General features: G+C 39.8%; 1 protein-coding gene and 1 long non-coding RNA gene across 5 annotated transcripts in view; one reads left to right on the forward strand and one right to left on the reverse strand.

Annotated features, from left to right (window-relative positions):
• Positions 1 to 12974, forward strand: part of LOC118145816 (uncharacterized) — a 167323-nt gene that overhangs the window by 150527 nt on the left and 3822 nt on the right. The window contains exon 2 of the long non-coding RNA XR_008475178.2: positions 2096 to 2256. This is a non-coding gene — a long non-coding RNA (uncharacterized LOC118145816). The remainder of the gene's footprint in view (positions 1 to 2095; positions 2257 to 12974) is intronic.
• SBF2 (SET binding factor 2) overlaps positions 1 to 12974 on the reverse strand; it is a 495691-nt gene that overhangs the window by 127928 nt on the left and 354789 nt on the right. The gene's annotated exons all lie outside the window — the stretch shown is intronic.

A 12974-nucleotide genomic window follows, 5' to 3' on the forward strand; every position in this document is an offset into this window, starting at 1 on the left:
TAGATTGCCCAGCTAGGTAAGGCACAGCTAGGTAAGTTTTCGGGGAAAAAACGGTCCGTGAAGCCCTTGTTTTATAAATAAGGTAAAAGGGCCGGGTGCGGTGGCTCACGCCTGTAATCCCAGTGCTTTGGGAGGCCGAGGCGGGCGGATCACGAGGTCAAGAGATTGAGACCATCCTGGTCAATATGGTGAAACCCCGTCTCTACTAAAAACACAAAAATTAGCTGGGCGTGGTGGCGTGTGCCTGTAGTCCCAGATACTCAGGAGGCTGAGGCAGGAGAATTGCTTGAACCTGGGAGGCAGAGGTTGCAGTGAGCGGAGATCTTGCCATTGCACTCCAGCCTGGGCAACAAGAACAAACTCAATCTCAAAAATAAATCAAATAAATGAATAAATAAGGTAAAAGTACATTTGAGACAGTATTTGCATACACTATTGCTGAGTAGCTACCTTTACTTTCCTGCTCTACAAAGATTGTGTTAAGTTGTATAACTTACACAAAATATTTTTTGGAGGGGGTTTTAGTATATTTACCAACTGTATTCCACTGAGTCTAAGATACATTTTTTGCTTATTTTAACATTTCTGAGATTGGGATCATCTTATAATTGACTGGAGGTATTTTTTCTTTCATATTGTTATATAGAAAGGGTATCCTGCAGGCCAGGCATGGTGGCTCATGCCTGTAATCCCAGCACTTTGGGAGGCCAAGGCAGGCAGATTGTCCGAGGTCAGGAGTTCGAGACCAGCCTGGCCAACATGGTGAAACCCTGTTTCTACTAATTAGCTGGGCATGGTGGTGGACACCTGTAATCCCAGCTACTTGGGAGGCTCAGGCAGGAAAATTTTTTGAACCTGGGAGGTGGAGGTTGCAGTGAGCCGAGATCATGCCACCACACTCCAGCCTGGGCGACAGAGCGAGACTCCATCTCAAAAAAAAAAAAAAAAAATCAGATAAGATATATCACTGATTCTGATTCTAAAACCCACTGAGTGAAATGCTGATGAATAAGAAGGGTCAAGAAATCTCAGTGGGAATGTAAAATGGCACAGTGACTGTGGAAAACAGTATAGCAATTCCCCACATGCAAAAAAAGAAAGAAATATAGAATTACTGTATATTACTATTCTTTTTCTGGGCATATATCCAAAAGAATGGAAAGCAAGAACTCAAACAGGTTTTTGTATATTCATGTTCACAGAAGCATTCTTCACAATAGGCAAAAGGTAAAAGCAACCCAAGTGTCTTGTCGACAGATAAGTGAATAAACAAAACATGGAATACAAGCACACACACATAGATGCAAGGAATAGTCAGCCTTAAAAAGAAATTCTGACACATGCTACAACATAGATCAACCGCGAGGACATTATGCTAGATAATTTTTTTTTTTGAGATGGAGTCTTGCTCTGCCACCCAGGCTGGAGTGTAGTGGCATGAACTTGGCACACTGCAACCTCCACCTCCTGGGTTCAAACAATTCTCATGCATCAGCCTCCCAAGTAGCTGGTAGGACAGGCATCTGCCACTATACTCGGCCAATTTCTGTACTTTTAGTATAGACAGAGTTTCACAATGTTGGCCTGGCTGGTCTTGAACTCTTGACCTCAAGTGATCCACCTGCCTCAGCCTCCCAAAGTGCTGGGATTACAGGTGTGAGCCACTGTGCCAGGTGGATAGATACTTTCATATAGTTATATTAACCAGGCTTTCCTCTATCTGGCAGTGGGGTCCAATGTAGCTAGAATCCAGAACAGGGTTCACAATGGTTCAAAAGCTGAAATTGATTTCCTTAAAGGGCCAAGAATAGTGATTAAAGCCCTAACCTTAGACAATGTAGCTATCTCTATCAAAACTCCTCATCCATCAGTTATGTTACATGTTTGCATGAATTGATTTTAAACTTATAGAGCTTGGACCTTAGACATCAATTATTCCAGTGTAATTCCTCCACTTTCCAGATAAAAGAGGCATAGATGTCAGGCATATAGCCACAACTGGAATCTAGATTTATCTACCTATCATCATCAGTGTAGTGTTTTTTCCTTTAGACACTGCCTTTTTGTACTTGATTGCTTTCCTTTTATTCTCTAGGTAGAAAATATGGATTATCTGAACTTCCAGCACCAATTTGGAGTGTGAGAGTGGTGAGAAGAGACCTGACCAGGAGAGCAGCAGAAGGTTTAGAGCTGCCAAAGTACACTAGTGCCAGAGACAAGCACTCTAGAAAACAGGAGGAAGAGTCAGAAGAGAAAGTGAGAATACACCACAGATAATCTTTGCCTATTTCAAAATATTGCTGTGGATGGGGAGGGTGTAGTATTGACCTGAGGAAAAAGGAAAAAACTTTCTTGCACTAGTACTTTTGGTACTAGGATCAACTAAAAGACTTTTCAATTGAATTTCATGTGCTGTCAATTCTGAAAAACAGTTTGGAATTTACTGCGTGTTCTATTGCAATGACTACTGAAACAATAATGGATTATAAGGCTGGGCACAGTAGTTCATGCCTGTAATCCCAGCACTTTGGGAGGCCAAGGCAGGTGATCACCTGAGCTCAGGAGTTCGAGACTGGCCTGGGCAACATGGTGAAGCCCTGTCTTTACAAAAAATACAAAAATTAGCCAGGCATGGTGGCCTGCACCTGTAGTCCCAGCTACTCAGGAGGCTGAGGCAGCAGAATCACTCGAACCTGGGAGACAGAGGTTGCAGTGAACCAAGATGGCACCATTGCACTCCAGCCTGGGCAACAGAGCGAGACCTGTCTTTAAAAAAAAAAAAAAAAAAGGATTATAAGGTAAATCCTTGCAGTAAAAAGTCATTCTCAAATGGATCATATTCTGGGACCCAATTAAAAATAAAAAAGTAAAAGAATGGCCAGGTGCGGTGGCTCACGCCTATAATCCCAGCCCTTTGGGTGGATCACAAGGTCAAGAGATCGAGACCATCCTGGTCAACATGGTGAAACCCCGTCTCTCCTAAAAATACAAAAATTAGCTGGGCATGGTGGTGTGTGCCTGTAGTCCCAGCTATTCGGGAGGCTGAGGCAGGAGAATTGCTTGAACCCAGGAGGCGGAGGTTGCGGTGAGCCGAGATCGTGCCATTGCACTCCAGTCTGGGTAACAACAGTGAAACTCCATCTCAAAAAAAAAAAAGTAAAAGATAGGTTCAAGCTTCCTATATTATGCTAAAAATAATACTTTTTACTAACTCATCATTTTGACTAAATGTTTATTGAAGAAATGTGTAAGTGAATAAATAAAGGAATAAACCTAAGGAGAATAATGAGAAAAAGGAGCTAAGGCAGAAATCTGGGAAAGATATATATTTATGTAAAGGGAGTGAGGGAAAATCAAGATGTGGAAAAAGAACTGGAGAAAATGGTATCATTGATGTTAAGAGGTAATGACCAATAGTGTTACATGCTTTAGAGGAAGTTTAGTAAAATGAATATTGGAAAACAAAGACAAAAACACACACAAAAAAAACCATGAGAAACTGGTGAATATAAGAGGTCACTGACAACTTCTGACATTATTAGGGACAAGGTGAGTAGAACAAAAGTCCCTGACTATAAATCTTCAAGGTTGGAAAGGAGAGCAATAAAATATCCACTTGGGCTGGGTGTGCAGGCTCATGCTTATAATCTCAGTACTTTGGGAGTCCAACGCAGGAGGAATGCTTAAGCCCAGGAGTTTAAGATCAGCCTGGGCAATATAGAGAGACTCTGCTTCTACAAAAAATAAAAAAAATGAAAAGCCAGGCATGACAGTACATGCCTGTAGTCCCAGCTACTTGGAAGGCTGAGATGGGAGGATCGCTTGAGCTTGGGAGTTTGAGGTTGCAGTGAACTATGATCACACCATGACACTCCAGCCTGGGTGATACAGAAAGAAGAGACACTGTCTCAAAAAAAAAAAAAAAAAAAAAAAAGCCACTTAAAGAGTTATTGTCTAAATGTATTGTTTAATTAATCTCAATAGGGCTTGACTAGATGAATGGTGAGATTTTACCCAATACTTTGATTCTTGAGAATTAGAAGGGTCCGGAGTACACTGAAAGGGAAAATCAGTGGAGGAGAGAGAGGAAAAAGAAAGATCACTAGTAGACTGAGGACTTTGAGATACATCTGGTAGTCAATATGGTCCCCATTTCTAAGGCAGAGTTAGACCCTGAAAACATCATAAAAAGCAAATATCTAAAAGGTATATTAAACAGCAAGATCCCTGATGATATCATCAGATAAAACATATGAGGAAAAAGAAGCTTGGTTCTGCAAGGAAGACTCAGGACTTCCTGAGTATTTTTATGATGTCGGGGGAGGGTGAGTGGAGAGAGCTCTTTAAACTATTCTGCAAAATACTAGCTCTGTAGAGTACTGATAGCTGTTGCTTGGGGGGAATTGGGGAAATGCTGGGTAAACAAAATTAAACAAAGTTTTCCTTTCTTTTTTTAAAAAAAACAAAAACAAAATGCAGGATCTTGCAGGGTTTTAAACTGTGACTCTACGAAGATAATTTGGTATGTAGCATGTTATAGTGAACCCCAAGTTTCTCTTCAAAGAATCAGTATGTCAGTATGTTTGGCTCTCTTATTTTTTAATTCTCTGTTTTAAAGTTTAACTTCCTTGTGATTCCAGTAAACAACCTTCACCACCAGTTCTAATCAGTAGTTTCCATCTGTTCCCTCAGCCCCCTGGCTCCATCCTGAATCATCCCAGTCACCTGTTGCAGTCACCTTCTCTGACCTAGGTCATCCCTGGCTACTTGCTCTGACCTGCCAGTAACCGTAACTTTCCTGCCAAAATACCCACCCTGCCACTACAGCTGGACCCCTGCTGTCTTTAAAATAGCCAATTGGGATTAGTCTAGCTTGTCCTGTCTAACCCTAGCCAACAGGGGAATAACACAGCAGTAGGGACGACCTCCATCAGGCATAAGTACCCCTTCCCTCCTTGTGCAAGCTTGCAGCCACCATTGCTTCATCCATGAGCTGCACCTTTCTATAGAAGTAAACTGCCTTGCTGAGAGGATTTATCTTCAAGTGCTATTTCCTTTGCGGCATTAAACTTTTACTTATAACATGCCTTTGTAAACTCAATTTCACTAAGTATTTTTTTAAAAAGCAGTTGTAGAATATATTTTGGAAAATGATGATTCAAGGTTGCCAAAAATCCCATGAGAGAATTCCAACCAAAAGATCATTAAACAAAATTAAAAAAAAAATTACTTAGAGACAGGATCCTGCTCTGTCACCTAGGCTGGAGTGCAGTGGCACAATCATAGTTTACTGCAGCCCTGAACTCCTGGGCTCAAGCAATCCTCCCACCTCAGCCTTCTGAGTAGCTGGGACTACAGGCACATACCACCACACCCAACTAATTTTTAATTTTTTTTGTAGAGACAGGGTCTCACTATGTTGTCCAAGCTGGTCTTGAACTCCTGCTTCAAGGATCCTTCTGCCTCTGCCTGCCTAAATGCTGGGATTACAGGCATGAGCCACATCACCCAGCCCTAAAGATCACTTTAAAATTTAGTTATGGATTTTTACTTCTTGACTTATGGTTGTTTTCATATTCTAATAGGCAATTTCTCTAAAAATAATTTTGAATGATAAAGTATTTTAAAATCTTTAATACAAAGCAATGAATTGGCAAGAAAGCAAAGAACATGCAGATCAAAATGTAAGCAAAAACTTGGAAAGATAGAGCACTGAAGCTAAATTTTAACTTTGGAACTGCTGGTGAGCAAATTTTAGTATTAGTTTTGAACTCAAGAGACTCAAGGGATAGGACATAAAGACTAGCACTTGCTGAAGGTAGGAAGTCCATTAGGAGAATATAAACCAAAAATGAAATCCTGAGCCCCACAACCAGTTGAATAGACCGCTGGCCAAAGGGATCCCAGGGACACCTACAGAACTGAATTCCTGGCCATAAGAGGAAGGGAGGTCAGACATGCCTCATTATGCCCCTCCCTTTTGGTGTTTAGGTAAAAATACAGATCTGACAAAACAGACTCTTTATTGCAATAAAATAACAGATTATAAACACAAGGTCATGCGAGCCAGGGGTTAAGTCACACCCCACAAACCATAAAATCTCATTAAATGGGGTATTATTTATTTTTTATTTTTATTTTTTGAGACCAGGTCTCACTCTGGAGGCTGAAGTGTTGTGGTGCAATGTGGGCTCACTGCAACCATGACCTCCTGGGCTCAGGTGATCTCCCACCTCAGCCTCCTGAGTAGCTGGGAAGACAGGCATGAGCCATCATGCCAGGCTAATTTTGGTATTTTTGTAGAGATGGGGTTTCACCATGTTGGCCAGGCTGGTCTCAAACTCCTGAACTCAAGTGATTCTCCCACCCTTAGACTCCCAAAGTGATGGGATCATAGGCATAAAAACAGGTTTTTAAAATTATCCCAGCATAAAGCGGCTTCCTTTCCAACCTGACTTTGATACAGCATCACATGACAGATAGGAGACCCTGAAGGAAATCAGAATATTTTTCTTTGACATGTTTTGAAATGGCCCTGCAAAGTAATCTGTTGAGGGGGAAATTTGCATCTGTACAGAATCTCCATTAATGCAGCCAGGCCTTCCCTTTCTAGGACTTTCTCACTGGGTTGGAGAGATTAGCTGGGAGTCTGACACTTTTATGGTCTCAAAAGAGACATTTACCACATATTCTCTCTGAGGGATAAGACCTCTGAGGCTTCATCTACATAATAAGCGCTTTGACCTCCACAAACCCCTTATCTTGACTCAAGCATTCCTTTCTACTGACATCAAGTCTTTTTACAAAACTTAACTCTTTCAATCAGTAGCTCATCAGAAAATCTTTGAATCCACCTATGACCTGTAAGCCACACCCCCCCAAGATATCCCACCTCTTTAGGATGAATCAAGGTACACCTTCCATGTATTGATTTATGATTTTACCTACAATTTCTGTCTTCCTAAAATATATAAAACTAAACTGCGACCCAACTGCTGGGCTGTGGTCACTCCTGTTGGGTCAGAGTAAGCCTCTTTAAAATATTTTATAGATTTGGTTTTCTATTAACAAGAATGACAATAATCCTGTGATCTCTAAAGCCACCTGTGATACCAGATAGAAAGTCTGAGATGTAGGAAAATAACTGAGCCAAAAGAGAGATAAATATGTAGGTAAATCTAAACACACACTGACTATATAAAACCATGACAATACTGTCTTTTGATAGCAAAGAAAATTAACATAAACTAACCTATACAACCATGGTAGCACAGATTTTATAAGAGAGTGGACTGGAGTTAGATTTCAATAAATTAAGTAAGCATTTAAAAATTTCTATATTATCACCAAAGAAATAGAAATAGGGTGGGTTGCAACTTCCAAAGTAGGAGGAAAAAATGGAATAGTAGGAAAAAAAAAAACCCAACAAACCTGAACCCAAGGGAAAACAGAGAAGAAGAAGAAAAAGAAACTCAGAAAAGAGAAACAATCAGAAAAGTAAAAAATAAGATGGGACCAAGTGCGGTGGCTCACACTTTGGGAGGCTGAGGCGGGCAAATCACGAGGTCAAGAGATCCAGACCATCCTGGCCAATATGGTGAAACCCTCTCTGCCAAAAATACAAAAATTAGCTGGGTGCGGTGGCGCACACTTGTAATCCCAGCTACTTGGGAGGCTAAGGCAGGAGAATCACTTGAACCTAGGAGGCAGAAGTTGTGGTAAACTGAGATCACACCACTGCACTCAAGGCTGGCGAAAGAGTGAGACTCCATCTCAAAAAAAAAAAAAAAAAAAGATGATAGGAATAAATAGGTTAGTGGTGGCAAATATCTGAGTCTCACAGCACCAAGTATTATGTTACCAGTCAAGGCATCCAAGTTCCCGATGGTGAATCCATATGGGTCTGCAGCAACCTTAGTTCTTGCCTCCTCAGAAGAAACAACTGGACTGAGGGGCGTAAGGCAGAAAAAGAATCTGAGGCAAGTTTCAGAGCAGGAGTGGAAGTTTATTTTAAAAGCCTTTAGAGTAGGAAAGAAATGAAATATTGCTAGGAAGAGACCCAAGCAGGCACGTGAAGGTCAAGTGCCAGGTTTAACCTTGATCCTAGGACTTGATACACTGGCCCCTTTCCCATGATTCTTCCCTTGGCTAAGCTCCTCATACGTGCAGTGCCTTCCTTATACATGGGAGGTAAGGAAGTCAAATGCATGCCCATATGTTGCTTTCTTCCCTTTTTGTGTGGTGTGCCCCTGGAAGGTCATACTCTGCCACTTTGTCTCTTAATGCACATGCCCAGGAAGTTGCCTCTCCCTGATGCCTGCATTCAATTAACACTTTAGTGCACCAAGTGTGAACAATCAGGAAATGGCCTCTCCCTAGTGCCAGCTGACAATTTATCACTTTGAGAGAGGCAATGTGATAACTGCCCAACAATCAACTGACATTCCCAGTGGGTGGGGGACAGCCCTCTCCTGCCCCATTCATGCCTGTGTAACTACTTGAAACAAATACAAAAGCACAAATGGACCAAATGTTCTGGGTAAAAAACAAAGATTGACACTGAATCTAAAAACCAGAATCTAAAGGATGAAAAAATATGAACCAGGCAAATACCATAAGAAGTTGGGGTAGCTATATTAACAATCAGACTATAGGCCAGGTGTGGTGGCTCACGCCTGCAATCCCAGCACTTTGGGAGGCCCAGGTGGGTGGATCACCAGGTCAGGAGATCCAGACCATTTTGGCCAACACTGTGAAGCCCTGCCTCTATTAAAAATACAAAAATAAGCTGAGTGTGGTGGCACGCGCCTATAAATCCAGCTACTCAGGAGGCTGAGGCAGGAGAATCTTTTGAACCAGGGAGGCAGAGGTTGCAGTGAGCTGAGATTGTGCCTCTGCACTCCTTAAAAAAAAAAAAAAAAAAAAAAAAAAAAAAAAAAAGACTCAAGTCAAAATAAATAAATAAATACATAAATGAATAAATAAATTCAGACTATAAAATACTCTTCAAGGCAAAATGCGTTACTAGGGATAAAATGAAGCATTACATAATAATAAATAGCTCAATCTACCAGAAAGCTATAATAATTTAAATGTGTATAAACCTAGTAACTTAGCCTTAAAACAGACAAAGCAAAAACTGACAGATGTAAAATGAAAAACAGATAAATTTACAATCACTTTAAAATATTTTAATATACCTCTCTCAGTAATTGATAGGTCAGGCAGGTAGAAAAATCAGTCATCATACAGTAGATTGAAAGAAATACTTCAAAAGTTAGGGCTAATCGATATGTATAGAATACTGTATATAAAAACTTGCTTGCTGTAATAGACACTGTACTCCAAAATTGCACCCAGAACTGTTCACATGGATTTTTAAAAAATTACCTCATACTGGTCTATAAAATAAGTATCATGGCTGAGTGCAATGGTGCACACCTGTAATCACAGAACTGTGGAAGGCTGAGGTGAGAGGATTGCTTGAGCTCAGGAGTTCAAGACCAGCCTGAGTGATAGTAAGACCTCATCTCTACAAATAATTAAAAATTAGTTGGGTGTGGTGGCATGTGCTTGTACTCTCAGATACTTGGGAGGCTAAGGTGGGAGAATCACTTGAGCCCAGCAGGTGGAGGAAAGTGAGCCATGACTGCATCACTGCACTCTGGCCTGGGTGACAAAACAAGACTCCATCTCAAGAACAAAACAAAACAAAAACTATCAGTAAATTTCAAAATGTTTTGAATCATATAGATACAACTGTCAGATCACAATGCAATTAAGTTAAAAATCATTAATACATGTAAAATACTTAAAATTGTACCTAGTACATAGTAAGTACTCAATAAATGTTATTATCACTGAGGCTAGGAAATGCTTAGCATATCGCACTCTACTGTGATTACCTATTTACTTGTCTGTCTTTTTACTAGACTATAGCAATTTAACGGCATTTTTATAGCAGCGAATACGAGGCAGTTATCAATATTTATGGCAAGTTGTTGAATGAGTGATAAGCCTTTCTGAATGTCATATAAAGCTGAAAGAAGAGTAGTACAAATGATCTTACTAGGTCTCGGACTTCCAGAACAAGCATTGAGAGTAATTAGGATTTTCCTTTGAATAACAATTTTCATTTATTCAACGAATATTTATTGAGTATCTACTGTGTGCTAGGCATGCTGTAGCTCCTGAACTCAAGAATCTCTTTATCCAAAGAGGGAATAGGGATGACAAATATGAATGCATTTTAAAGGGATGAGATCAATTCATGACTGAGTAAGATACATCCTTAAATTAGAGGGACAATGCTGTTCTTTCATGACGTCTCTGTGGGGACCTTTGTTGGAGCCCAGTTACTGGTTAGAGAGATTTTAAGTTAGACCAAGTAATCTTTTGTTTTAAATTCAAGAGCATAGTTTTAGATATAAAAAAGAGTGACTGTTAAAACTGAGTAACATCTCTCCATCATCAAACCTCTGGAAATGAATGTCTCTGAGAAAGGAGAGAGAGAAAAGAAATATGAATCAATGAGAACCTCCATCAAAGAGAATATTAAAATCAACTGAAATATTACTCTGAAGGCAGTCATTACCTTGGAGTCATGTTTAGGTTTTTATTTTAAAATACAGTCAGACCTGTGTCCTGGTTGAGGGTCTTCAGGGTTCTTTGGGGCCTGAGGATTCCTGAAATCATGAAGCATCCACATATGCTTTGAGACATACTTTATTATTATTATTTTTTTCTGGAGGCCCTGCGACTTCCCTAAAAATTGAACAAATTATAGAACAGATCTACAGAGCCAATGGGTGATGTTTCGTTAGAAGGTGATAATCTATAGAATTCTACAGATTCTAGGTGCTACAGACCTATTCCATATGGATTAATAAGAGGACAAATCTTTAAGATTTGGTCTCTGAGTGATTTTGGATTTTTATGTGCCAGTCCTAATGGCCACAGATTTTCTGATGATTAGTAAGCATTTATTCTTTTGAATTAATTATTGTCTCCTGGTCATGTGAATTTATTATTCATGTTGAAACCATGTGCACACCAATAAACTATTTGCTATTCAAAAATAAAATAAAATAAAATATAGTCAGGCCATGCAGGAAAACACCACACCTTTTTCCTCTGTGGTATCACTGCAAGGTCTCCATCTTCTTCGTGGATTTTATATATAATTCCAGAATGCAGCAAAAAGTGTGAATGATCTTTTTCTTCCTGACTTATTCCTCACCCCCTTAGGACACCGTTATGCACAAGAATGTCATCTGTGTCCTAGCACATCTGAATTTCTTTAACAGAAATGCCTTGCATGTTTCTGATGACTGTCATGAGGCCCAAGGCAATAAAGTTCAACAGACTTGAGCTGTAATCTTCTCCCAAGGAAATGGTTGGGATGCCAAGATGCCTTTTGACTTTAATTTCACAGCAGGGTTTCATTTGTAATGACATTGTCCAAACTTTAAATGACAACAGCTGTGATATGAAGCCCTACACACTCATTTATAATAATTTCCGACAAATTAAAAAAATTAAACAATGGGGAATTTCAATCCATTACCAATTAGCAGGGAGTAGGCAGTCATAAAACATTTAGACTAGTAGGCGCTATTTATTATCTTGCAAAATGTTTACACATTGTAGCGCATGTCTCAAACCTGTGCGCCAGTCAAATGCTAATTGCAAAATATAAATATAAAATTCTTTGGAAATCACATTAGAGACATTTTAAGTTAATTAGGTTGGAAGGGAAAAGTTTTAGAACATAAGTCTACAATTATTGACACAGCAACAGCATTCCAGAATTGTGCAGTTATCTGTTGGGGAATCAGTCCATAAATATACATCCTGAAGACCCCTGTGCTTTGGCCAAATATTAGCACTGTAGCAATAAACATACCAGGCATTTTATAAACTTGCAAGGTCATGAATACTTAAACATGTTGTATTCTGAACTTTGCTTTGTAATTTACCTTTAATTTTCCTGCTATGATTGAAGAGTGAACCCAGCAATCTTAATTTCCCATTATCCTCAATTACTTCATATTTTAACCTATATATCTTTGAACTGTTGTGGTCAACATTCTGGTTTGATAACACTCTGGAATCTCTAAAAAATGCTATATTTAAATATTAAAGAAAAAATTAGGCCGGGCGCGGTGGCTCAAGCCTGTAATCCCAGCACTTTGGGAGGCCGAGGCGGGTGGATCACGAGGTCAAGAGATCAAGACCATCCTGGTCAACATGGTGAAACCCCGTCTCTACTAAAAATACAAAAAATTAGCTGGGCATGGTGGCGCGTGCCTGTAATCCCAGCTACTCTGGAGGCTGAGGCAGGAGAATTGCTTGAACCCAGGAGGCAGAGGTTGTGGTGAGCCGAGATTGCACCATTGCACTCCAGCCTGGGTAACAAGAGAGAAACTCCATCTCAAAAAAAAAAAAAAGAAAAAAAGGAAAGGAAAAAATTAGATGGAAAGGAACAATGTGTTACAGAACTGACTTTCCTTTAGAGTTTAGTTTAGACACAGCTCAGAAAAAAAGATATTTTCAGTTGCCCAAAACATTGAAAACATTTGCATCTTCTACATAAGGACAAAAATTAAAAGCACGAATTCCTCTTTATATCGTATTATTCTCCTGTTCAAAAATACAGCTATTTTCTAACCATTACAGAATAATGACCAAACTCTTCTGTCAGGCTTACTAGGCCTCCATGGTACGGATACACCTCTATACACACCCAATCATATGGGCCCCTACTACAAGCTGCAGGTCTAGTCGACCTATTTAGTTTATCATCTTCTAATCTGCACCATACTTCTTATTCTACATCATACGTCTATTCTACACCAACCATATCTAATATGGCTGAATAAGCCCTTCCATGCTTTGTTTTGTCATTTACATGCTTTCTCCTTGGTACCTTCATATGCCTGCCCCCATATTTCTCCATTCTTTCCAAGTACAAT

The sequence above is a fragment of the Callithrix jacchus genome, chromosome 10 (assembly GCF_049354715.1).
Source record: "Callithrix jacchus isolate 240 chromosome 10, calJac240_pri, whole genome shotgun sequence".
In the NCBI taxonomy this organism is placed as follows: Eukaryota; Metazoa; Chordata; class Mammalia; order Primates; family Cebidae; genus Callithrix; species Callithrix jacchus.